This window comes from Esox lucius, chromosome 2 (genome assembly GCF_011004845.1).
Source record: "Esox lucius isolate fEsoLuc1 chromosome 2, fEsoLuc1.pri, whole genome shotgun sequence".
NCBI lineage: Eukaryota > Metazoa > Chordata > Actinopteri > Esociformes > Esocidae > Esox > Esox lucius.
Genome location: NC_047570.1, coordinates 33,961,212 through 33,974,076, shown reverse-complemented (window position 1 = coordinate 33,974,076; position 12,865 = coordinate 33,961,212).

Genomic DNA, 12,865 nt, shown 5'->3' with positions numbered 1-12,865 from the left:
GTCCTGCCTTGTCTCTTTGTCCTGTGTCTTTGTTCTGACCTGACCTGTCTCTGTCCCATCTTGTCTCTTTGACCTGTTCTCACCTGTGTCTTTGACCTGTTCTGTCCTGTGTCTTTGTTCTGACCTGACATGTTTCTGTCCCATCTTTTGTCTTTGACCTGTTCTCTCCTGTGTCTTTGACCTGTTCTCACCTGTGTCTTTGACCTGTTCTGTCCTGTGTCTTTGTTCTGACCTGACCTGTCTCTGTCCCATCTTGTGTCTCTGTCTCGTCTTGCTCTGACCTATACAGCCCAGTGGTGATTCAACAGACCTGTTGGCCTCTTCTGTTATTGGTTGCCCAGCAACAAAAGCCCACCCCAGCCCAGTTGTGATTGGTTGTGAGCCAAACGATCCAAAACGTTCACCTACCGTGAATGGAAATATCTGGTTTTAAGTGTTCACACACCGTTCTGTGTAGATCTATGTCAGCAGACTAGACTGCTAGGTTAATCATTAGGCTGTACTATCAGTGCTATTTAGGACAGGAAGATAAGTGTAAAAAACAAATAAGTGTGTGTTGTTCTACGGACAGCGAACCCTGGGGTTTCCAATAACGTGTACGCAATAGCTTGATGGAGTCATGCAAGGTGTTTTCATCATATGTGTGTCACAGTTGGGGTCCACAAACTCATCTGAACTACAGTGTTAGGTACATTACAAGAACTCCAAATAGACTAAAATGTCTCTGAGGCTGTTAGACTGATCTGTCTGTTCAGCTAGCCTAACTGGAAATGTATTTTTATTCTAATTAAATGTTTTTATGAAATCTTATTATATTCGTATTCATTCTTATTAGTGGGTCTAATTCATCGTTCTAATTTCACTGAACAAAATTATAAACGCAACACTTTTGTTTTTGCCCTCATTCATCATGAGCTGAACTCAAAGATCTAAGACTTTCTCTATGTACACAAAAGGTCTATTTCTCTGAAATATTGTTCACAAATCTGTCTAAATCTGTGTTAGTAAGCACTTAGTGACATAATCCATCCACCTCACAGGTGTGGCATATCAAGATGCTGATTAGACAGCATGATTATTGCACAGGTGTGCCTTAGGCTGGCCACAATAAAAGGCCACTGCAAACTTCCTCAAGAGTCCTAAATGATATTCCAGTATTTAGAAGTGAGGAACCTTTGTCTGGTCCTCAATTAGATTTTTTGTCCTAGGTTTAGGGTTTTGCTTTAGAAATTAGCTTTTAGATTAGCTTTGAGGTTTGGGTAAGGGAACATTTCCATTGTTTCTAACCAAACGGTCCTGACTACAAATGCACTGCAGGGCTGTGTTTGTGTGCGCGCGCGTGTGTGTGTGCATGTTCACTGTCCCAGCTGTACCCCAGTGTGGTGCCAATGAGGTCAGAGCACGGTGCTCCACCTCACCCTGGCAACCCGGGAACAGACATTCCTGCTCCTTTCTGTCTCCTCCCATGACTGTGGAGATTAATAAGCTACATATCGTCCTAAGTGGTACCCTATTCCATGCAGAGTGTACTGTATTCCTCAGCAGCATGGGTGAGATTGTTCCTGTTATATCTGGCTGTATCGGGGGGGGGGGGGGGCCTTGATGTCTATTACAGTGATGTATTATCTGATTTGAAACTTTACCGACATTGGGACAGAATGACTGTCTGGTAACTCGGGTTACATAAGAGTGGAGGACCGAAGAGAGAGCGGTCTCTCTGGATTGTTGTGTGCTTCCCTCCATTCGTCCCTCTCCCTGTCACGAATAACCAGAGGCGCGGTGTGTGTGTGTGTGTCGGTGTGTGTGTGTCTGTGTGTGTGTGTGTGTGTGTTGAGTACCAAAATCCCAATGCGTAAAGTTAAATCAAGGACAATTTGACATCTTGCCCCTCTCCATGAGGAAAATAACTATTTTCCCTGTAGGGGTTAGGGTTAGGATAAAGGTTTGTCCAGGAGTGGTTTAATATGGGTCCAGTAAACTACTTGTAACTCATATGTCTAAAATGGCAAATGTACAAAATATGGGACATTTAAATATTGCCATTTGACATTAAATGCAGATGAACCATGAAACACCCGGTGAAGACATTTGTTGATTTGTCAGTCAGATGCTGCGATGGGCACTTGAATAGAAAATAATGATATTAAAAGTTGAAACGGGATGCTGTCTTTTCTAACTACAGTCCTCATCCCTGTTGCTAATAGCGCACTATTGGTGGGTTGTCTTGTACTGTGTGTGTGTGTGTGTGTGTTGGTGTGTGTTGGTGTGTGTTGGTGTGTGTTTGCATGTGCGCGCTGAGGAAAGGAGATCAACGGGAAGGTCTAATGTAAAAAAAGAAAAAACTTTGCAGACTGATTTATCAGATTGGACTATTTCTGTATCATTAGACCTGGATCTCAAACACAAGTACCCCTACTAAAATACCATGTCCTTCGGTTGAATGGGCAAATGTAATATTAATGAATGCATTATTCAGATTGCTGGTCCGGCTCTAACAGGGTGATTGGTACTGGCTGTATGCAGGAAATGGGTAGTACATAGATGCAGGAACACGATAATGTATAGTACACACACACACCTCAGAACGATCTGATGTTTTGCCAGTAAGGAAAAATACATTATATAACCCACTGTGACCTGATGGCCGTCTCAGCCAGACGGGAGTTAATGTTTCCTTCTCTCTCACTCGGGCACGCCCATTTCCAGTTGTCCAACAAGCTGCTTGGACGACCTGACAGAGGAAAGCCTCTACTCCCATCCAGACAGATGGAACACGATTCCTAAGTTCCTATTCCATTAAGCAAACCCCTGGCACTGGCGATTTGGCCTTCATTACTGTAGGGGCTTTTATTTGTAATTGTTTGCCTTTGGCTGGGTCATTATTGAACATTTGAGAAAAACAAATAATATGAGAATTAAATAATGGTAAAAAAAAATAAAATCATATTACTTTTTTCCGATCTCCACCTGGCAGAGCCATAAGTGGTCTGGCAACCCCCTGGAGCTCAGTTCCTCTCTAGGTTTCTTCCCTTTCTTTCCTAGCCTCTGTACTTCAACACATTATTGCTCTGTTTTAGGCTGGATATCAACAGTACATAAGCACTTTGACAACTGACTGATGAAAAAAACAATCTATTCAAATACATTTAGTTAATCACATTGAAAAATACATGTAATTGTCCCCTTTTGATTACCTCCCTACACCGTTCCATCCCAAACGCTCCGTCCGAGGCCCTACATATTCTACTACAAATTGATAGGTTGAAGGTGTGATGAAGAAAGGTGAGAGAGAGAAAAACAGTGATAGAGAGAGAAACATGGTGATAGTAGTGACTTTTTAACGGTTATGGGTGAACACCCAAGGTGCTCGGAGAAGCAGGTTTGGAGCCCACATCGCTGAAGGCTGGGAGAGATAAAGAGGGATATGAACTACCTTCAGTCAGTGGACACACAGCGAGTGTGTGTGTGTGTGTGTGTGTGTATGCATGTGTGTGTGTGTGTGTATGCATGTGTGTGTGTGTACTGCAGGGCTGTAGGGGGTGTAGAATGTCCGCTCTGCTCTCTGGCATTCATGCAGCCACATGCGCCCTGACACGTGCTGAACACAGTTGGCTGCACACACTCAACATGACCGCGATGCACCCCGATAACCCACAAGCACACGTGGAAACACCCTTCTGACACACACTCAACACGACCGCGATGCACCCCGATAACCCACAACCACACGTGGAATCAACCCTCCTGACACACACTCAACACGACCGCGATGCACCCCGATAACCCACAAGCACACGTGGAAACACCCTTCTGACACACACTCAACACGACCGCGATGCACCCCGATAACCCACAAGCACACGTGGAAACACCCTTCTGACACACACTCAACACGACCGCGATGCACCCCGATAACCCACAAGCACACGTGGAAACACCCTTCTGACACACACAGTGCAACAGTGTCTCCCGCACAGACCCACGCAGGGCCCAGGATAAACACCCTCGCTGCTCTTTCCCTAATACAGATATGAACCAGTGCTGTTTATTTTCACATGATCTACGAACGCCTTCAAACCGCCTCAGTGGAGAATTATGTAACACCGAAGAATCAGAACTGACAACAAATCCCCCCCCCCCACGACAGAGTAACGTTACCAAGTATCAGTAAAAGCATCTCTCATCTCTCGATTCTCTTTTTCTTTTAGATCTAATCACAGGAAAAACTCACTCATTTTATTTAAAACCAGTATGTGGCAATATTCTGTGAACAAAACCCTTATAAAGATGAACTTTGTGTTTACCGATCATGTTTATTTAGTTTCGCGAAAAGGGGTCTATGACAAGCACATTGAGGGACAAAGTAAAAATGTATGAATACATTTGAGCATTTCATGGTTACTGTCCGCCTGTAGATTTCAAAGTTACTTTAAAATGAAAGTTATGTGTGTCCAGACCAAGTATAAACATGGGCCTCGCTGCAGGGTCACTCAGGTCACATGACCAGCTAACGGCAGATCAGGTCACATGACCAGCTAACGGCAGATCAGGTCACATGGAATTCAGATGATCTGGCAGAGGTCCTCAGCTATTTCTGCACTGTTGAAGAAATGTGTCCTGGAGTGACGAAACACTTCTTTCGATCTGGTAGTTCATTGCTCTAACCTGTTGTTCCAGGTATGAATCATTCATTTATTAGAAATAAAGGAGGAACACAAGTAATCGTGATAACTGACCTACAACAGACCGTGTTATGCTAATTACTGACAGACAACACACAATAGAGAAGCAGCAGTCACTTGTGAGTGAGTGCCTCAGTTGTGTTAGAGCCTCAGTTGTGTTAGTGCCTCAGTTGTGTTAGTGTATCACTTGTGTGAGTGTGCACAAGGGTAAATATGTGTTGGGGTTATCACTGTAAATGTGACTTCACCATTACTCAGCGAGTCCCCCGATTCAGGAGCCTGTCCTCTACACACCCCATAATGGTGTGACCCCCACAGCGGGGACCTTTAGCCCACATACCATCATAAGAACCAGATAGCATCAATCAGAGGTACTGCATCACTAGTCTGGGAAGAGATACAGAGGAATGGAAGAGAGAGGTTAATGAAAGGCCAAGCTGAGTTATGCCTGTGGGAGGGGTTAGGGGGAAAGAGTATGAGAACGAAAAAGAGGGGAGACAGCAAAACAAAAAGAGGAGACAGCCAAAGACAGGGGAAAATGAACCGAGACAACGTTGAGGTACGAGAGACTGGAATGAATATATGAAGACTCCGTTGAGTCAACCAATCACATTAATTTCTGACTTCAGGGCAGAGCTGCCTCCAAGTCATGTTTAAGTGGGTAAAACACCAACATGCTGGTTGGCCACTGGGTACACAGGCCCACCGTGAAGCGAGGTCAGCGTAGCGAGGTGTCGTTTTGGACAGTGTGTAACCAGCCAGTATTAAGCCCCATGGTATCGTGCTTATTTGAGCAGGAGGGACTGCAACTTATTAGGATTCTTTAGTACATTCCCTCAATTTCCTGAAATACATTTTGGAAAGATTCACGTTTTTTCTGCTGAACCCCAGTTGAAGAATTCATAGAAACTGGGTTGAATAAGAAGGAACTTCAGAATCTTCCAACCAGGGTTTAAGTTCAAGCCTGGATTTGGTGAAAGTTCCTGGGATTTTGCAATAGAGATAGTGTTGTTTACATTTCTGTTATTATTTCCTCAAAATTCCCAGGCGTTGTAGACACGTTAATCGAAGATAATTGTCCCTGTCAACATTAAACTAACAAGAGAAGATGAATAGGATATACTTTATTGTCCATTCACTTTGAGAGAATAGGATTTTGTCGAATACTGTTTGGTTAGCCAGCCAACTGGCATAGCCTGGCAACAGCTGGCGCTGTAATAACTGTGTTACAGCATTACCGCAATTTTAGTCATGCACTTTTGCTCAATGTGATCTCCTGTTGCTCGCCTGTTGAGCCTTTTGGGGCTAAGAACTGTAAACCTGCTAATCAGCCTCTGTGTGTTCGCGTCCCCAACAGTCACCATGTTCCCTAGTTGGTCCACTACGTGAGACCAGGGCCTATTGAGCAGGCCCGAAAAGAAGTGCACAATGTTCAGAGCAGAGGGCTGTTTGGGTCAGATCTGTCTGTGTATGTGTGATTTAATCCGTTTCACTCATTCGGAAAACACAAGTGGGCTAATCACGTGCTGAGTACTGGCATATGCTAAACTCTCTCTTTCGCACTCCACTCTCTGGCTCTCTGTCTGTTCATTGAAACTCTGCCTTTGTCTTTATCTGTGTCTCACTTCCTCTTTGTCTCGCTGTCTCTTTGTGGATATCTAACTGTTCATTGTGTCTCTGTGTCTTTGTTCTGCCCAGTGCTGTCTGTCAGAATGAACAGCTGAATGGATGAATGAATGGATGGATGAATGGATCAATAAATGAATGAAGTGCTTATCCTTTTGAAGCTAGGATTGCAGAGTCCCTGCCAATTGACCAGAAACCTTACCTTTTCAAAGAGTATCGGAAATAACGTTCCTGGACTTCATAAACTAATGCAAACATTTTATTTTTTATTTTTTCTAGCACAGACTTGGCTGATAGATGCTTTGTTGTGTTTCACTAATACTGAGTCAACTGTTTGTTCCACAGTGCTCTAACTTGCTTTAATAATGAATATGAGCGTCTCCTAAATGATTGAAATGTAAATGTTATCAACTGTGTTGTGTGTCACAGTTGTAACTGTGTGCGTGTGTGTGTGTGTGTGTGTGTAGCTCTTCCAACTGTAAACTTTGAGAAGTGGGTCAGACAGTTCTCTAAAAGAGAGAGCTATGTGGTAGTGAATTCCTCGTGTCCGGGACTACTTGTGAGAAGGGAAGGGCACATGGGAGGGGAGAAGGAGTATGATCAGCAAAGGAGGAAGAGGAACGAGAAAGGCTTCCCAGCCAGTGTTTTTGGTCTGCTTGTGTTTCCCTGAGAAAGGATATTTAGTGTTTGATCTGTGTTGTGAATTTGGTAAAGGTTGTACAGCAGGAATGTTACCTCAGTACGAAGCATTGTCTTCTCCCTTCTTCCTGAAGGACTGAGTGTCCTAATATCACTGCTATGTTAGTAAGCGTCTCCATGGTGACAGTGAACCTAGGCCACCGTGTTCCGAGAGAGCCAAAAAAAGAGAGCAGAAAGGGAGGAAGACAAACAGAGGACAAAGTGACAGATGGGTATGAAGAAGAGGATAGGGAGGAGAGAAAGAGTGTGTGTGTGTGTGTGGGGGGGACAGTCAGGGTTGAGAGTCATGTCCCAGCCTTCAGGGGTATTCTGCAGGGCCGTTCTAGAAGGAAACAGACAGCCTGTACATTCCCAGCATGCTAGGCTCTCCGACTCGCCCACCTTTCCATTCCCTCTCACATACATTGGGGAGAACAAGTATTTGATACACTGCCGATTTTGCAGGTTTTCCCACTTACAAAGCATGTAGAAGTCTGTAATTTTTTATCATAGGTACTCTTCAACTGTGGGGAGAATCAAAAACAAAAATCCAGAAAATCACATTTTTAAGTAATTAATTAGCATTTTATTGCATGACATAAGTATTTGATACATCAGAAAAGCAGAAATTAATATTTGGTACATAAACCTTTGTTTGCAATTACAGAGATCATACATTTCCTGTAGTTCTTGACCAGGTTTGCACACACTGCAGCAGGGATTTTGGCCCACTCCTACATACAGACCTTCTCCAGATCCTTCAGGTTTCGGGGCTGTCGCTGGGCAATATGGACTTTCAGCTCCCTCCAAAGATTTTCTATTGGGTTCAGGTCTGGAGACTGGTTAGGCCACTCCAGGACCTTGAGATGCTTCTTACGGAGCCACTCCTTAGTTGCTCTGGCTTTGTGTTTCGGGTCGTTGTCATGCTGGAAGACCCAGACACAACCCATCTTCAATGCTCATACTGAGGGAAGGAGGTTGTTGGCCAAGATCTCGCGATACATGGCCCCATCTATCTTCCCCTCAATATGGTGCAGTCGTCCTGTCCCCTTTGCAAAAAAGCATCCCCAAAGAATGATGTTTCCACCTCCATGCTTCATGGTTGGGATGGTGTTCTTGAGGTTGTACTCGTCCTTCTTCTTCCTCCAAACACGGCAAGTGGAGTTTAGACCAAAAAGCAAAATTTTTGTCTCATCAGACTACATGACCTTCTCCCATTCCTCCTCTGGATCATCCAGATGGTCATTGGCAAACTTCAGATGGGCCTGGACATGCGCTGGCTTGAGCAGGGGGACCTTGCGTGCGCTGCAGGATTTTAATCCATGACTGCGTAATGTGTTACTAATGGTTTTCTTTGAGACTGTGGTCCCAGCACTCTTCAGGTCATTGACCAGGTCCTGCCGTGTAGTTCTGGGCTGATCCCTCACCTTTCTCATGATCATTGATGCCCCACGAGGTGAGATCTTGCATGGAGCCCCAGACCGAGGGAGATTAACCGTCATCTTGAACTTCTTCCATTCTCTAATAACTGCACCAACTGTTGTTGCCTTCTCACCAAGCTGCTTGCCTATTGTCCTATAGCCCATCCCAGCCTTGTGCAGGTCTACAATTTTATCCCTGATGTCCTTACACAGCTCTCTGGTCTTGGCCATTGTGGAGAGGTTGGAGTCTGTTTGATTGAGTGTGTGGACAGGCGTCTTTTATACAGGTAACGAGTTCAAACAGGTGCAGTTAATACAGGAAATGAGTGGAGAACAGGAGGGCTTCTTAAAGAAAAACCAACAGGTCTGTGAGAGCCGGAATTCGTTCTGGTTGGTAGGTGATCAAATACTTATGTCATGCAATAAAATGCAAATTAATAATTTAAAAATCATACTATGTGATTTTCTGGATTTTTGTTTTAGATTCCGTCTCTCACAGTTGAAGTGTACCTATGATAAATATGACAGACCTCTACATGCTTTGTAAGTAGGAAAACCTGCAAAATCGGCAGTGTATCAAATACTTGTTCTCCCCACTGTAATAAACCTACATCCTACAGCTATTATAATACATTACCCATTAGTCTACACACTGTACACTACAGCCATTATAATACATTACCCATTAGTCTACACACTGAACATTACAGCCATTATAATACATTACACATTAGCCTACACACTGTACACTACAGCCATTATAATACATTACCCATTAGCCTACACATTGTACACTACAGCCATTATAATACATTACACATTAGCCTAAATAAATGAAATGTCCTCCCTCTTTCAACTGTGTTTATTTTCAGCAAACATTAATGTGTAAATATTTGTATGAACATAACAAGATTCAACAAATGAATTTAACAAGTTCTACAGACATGTGTCTAACAGAAATTGAATAATGTGTCCCTGGACAAAGGTGCGTCAAACTGAAAAGTAACAGTCAGTATCTGGTGTGGCCACCAGCTGCATTAAGTACAGCAGGGCATCTCCCTTAATGGACTGCGCCACATTTGCCAGTTCTTGCTGTGAGATGTTACCCCAAATCACAGCAAGAACACCTTCCACCAAGGCACCTGAAAGTTCCCGGACATTTCTGGAGGGGAATGGCCCTAGCCCTCGCCCTCCGATCCTACAGGTCCCAGGCATGCTCAGTGGGACTGAGATCTGGGCGCCTCACTGGCCATGGCAGAACACTGACATTCCAGTCTTGCAGGAAATCACCCACAGAACAAGCAGTATGGCTGGTGCCGTTGTCATGCTGGAGTGCCATGTCAGGGTGAGCCTGCAGGAAGGGTACCAGATGAGGGAGGAGGATGTCATCCCTGTAACACACAGCGTTGAGATTGCCTGCAATTGCAAAGACAACCAGCTCAGTCCGATGATGCAGTGACACCACCCCACACACACCTCTAAATCGATCTTGCTCCAGAGCGAGCAGGTCTCGGTGGAACGCTCATTCCATAGACTGTAAACGGGGGTGCGACCATCACCCCTGGTGAGGTGAAGAGCAGTTTTCTTTTACCGGTCCTGTCTGGTCCGGTGGGTTTGTGCCCATAGGGGACATTGTTGCCTGTGATGTCTGGCGAGGACCTGCCATACAGGCCTACAAGCCCTCAGTCCAGCCTCTCTCTCAGCCCACTGCGGACAGTCTGAGCACCGATGCAGGGATCCTGGATCCTGTCCCACAGGTGTGTTTGTTCGGAGGTACCGATCCTGTGCAAGTGCTGTCACACGTGGTCTGCCACTGCGAGGACGATCAGCTGTCCTTCCTGTCTCCCTGTGGTGCTGTCTTAGGCGTCTCACAGTACGGACATCCAGGCCACATCCACAGCCCCCATGTGTCCTAGCAGGACGCCTGAGGTTCACACAGAAGAGCAGGGACCCTGGGCAACTTCTCTTGATGTTTTTCTTGAGTCAGAAGAGAGGTTTTCATAACTGGGACATTAATTGCCTGCTGTCTGTAAGCTGTTAGTGTCTTAACGACCGTTCCACAGGTGCATTCATTGTTTATGGTTCAGTGAACGGGCATGGGAAGTTATTTGGATTTTTATGACTTATCTTTGAAAGATTTTATACAGCATTTCATTGGATGATCCCTCCAAATTACTCCAGCCGGGTCATCAGGAGGTCTCAGAACATGAATTATTCTGAAATGTACTACATGTACTTTAACATGGTGCTGTTACACATTTCAAAGACTCTGCCCGTACGGAACAGATGCTGTTATGGAACAGAAATGCAGATCAGTGCAATTTCAATCTCTTTGTGATATTCACCCTGAAAACATCTGTCTGTCGGCAAGATAAATACACACACACACACACACACTTTCATGTACATGATGTTGTCTGTGTGTGTGCTTGGGTGTTGTTCAACTACTGCAGCTCCTGAAATAGATTTTAAAATGTTCTTGTCCATGCAGTCTGGAAATGTGTCTTTGGCTTCACTGCATACAATAGACATAAACAAACAGACTCTAGACTGTGTCCAGGTGTGAAGTAAATCACCCCACGGCAGTTTCTCTCTCTCACACACACACACACACACACACACACAGACAGGGACACACAGACACACACAGAAATGTGTAACAAATCAGGACATGGTTGGAATAAATCTTATCAGAGGACAAAATGTACATCAAAGATTTCCACTCACAAATACACAGGTTGGTTGTAGAGATATGGTTTGATGTAATGGCAGATGTTTTATATGGTTTGATGTAATGTTAGATGTCTCATATGGTTTGATGTAATGGTAGATGTCTCCTATGGTTTGATGTAATGGTAGATGTCTCATATGGTTTGATGTAATGGTAGATGTCTCATATGGTTTGATGCAATGGCAGATGTTTTATATGGTTTGATGTAATGTTAGATGTTTCATATGGTTTGATGTAATGGCAGATGTTTTATATGGTTTGATGTAATGGTAGATGTTTCATATGGTTTGATGTAATGGTAGATGTCTCCTATGGTTTGATGTAATGGTAGATGTCTCATATGGTTTGATGCAATGGTAGATGTTTCATATGGTTTGATGTAATGGTAGATGTCTCATATGGTTTGATGTAATGGTAGATGTCTCCTATGGTTTGATGTAATGGTAGATGTCTCATATGGTTTGATGTAATGGTAGATGTCTCATATGGTTTGATGTAATGGTAGATGTCTCATATGGTTTGATGTAATGGTAGATGTCTCATATGGTTTGATGTAATGGTAGATGTCTCATATGGTTTGATGTAATGGTAGATGTCTCATATGGTTTGATGTAATGGTAGATGTTTCATATGGTTTGTTGTAATGGCAGATGTTTTTTATGGTTTGATTTAATGGTACAGTAGCTGTTTTATATGGTTTGATGTAATGCATCAGTAGCTATGCATGGAATTTAGCTACTGGATGTGTAATTACACAATCCTTGTTCCAGTTATTATAATTTTTTTCTATTTCAAAACTAGTAGTACAAGATATTCACATTGAAATATAATTGTTACTGCAGTTATTGTGGTATTAGTACATTGTAATTAGAGCAACTTAATATAATGTGTTCCCAGATCCCTTGGCATCAATATTCTGATGTGATTACAGAACACATTTCCAGAAACACAGAGTACTTAGATTTATATATCCACTTACCAATTTCCCACCAAATATTCATCAGAAGAGACCCCCCTCCCCCCATAAATGTGATTTTACTTGAACTATCACTCCAGAGATGAACATTCTGTATAAGTATTACATTAATTCAGGACATCAGACTCATTCAAACTAGCGGCAGCAGTGTTTACGCAGTGCCTCTTACAATACTCATCCCCAGCCCTCGCACTTCTAATTTGGAAAAGTGAAAGCACATCTGTGAGGCTGTAGGTCTCTGAATGGTATTAAAGACAAGGCTGGCTAAAAATTCATTGGGGTAAAAGGATCTAGTTTTGGAAAGACGATTGAAGCTAAATCCTATGTGTTACAATGGCCCCCTGAGCTAAGAAATCTATTTACTCATACTTGGCTGTCAGAAGTGACTCACCTCTTGCCTCGTCAGAATTGTCACTTGACACAAATACCACATTAGAGAGACGATTTGACATCAACGTTTGGACAGTCAATCCATTAATCAAATGTATTTCACAAAGCCCTTGTACATCAGCAGCTCTCTCTTAAGTGCTTTTACAGACACCCAGCCTAAAATACCAAAGAGCAAGCCACAACAACAACCAATGCACAATGGCTAGAAAAAACCCAAACTGGGTCAGAAATGAGGACGGAACAGAGAGAGGATCCAGAGTCTGAGGGGTGTCTATTGCTTGTCTGTCTGTGCCGAGCCAAGATTATAAGAGTGCATGACCTTTTGATCAACGTCAGTGTTTTTCCATGTTCAGATGACCAG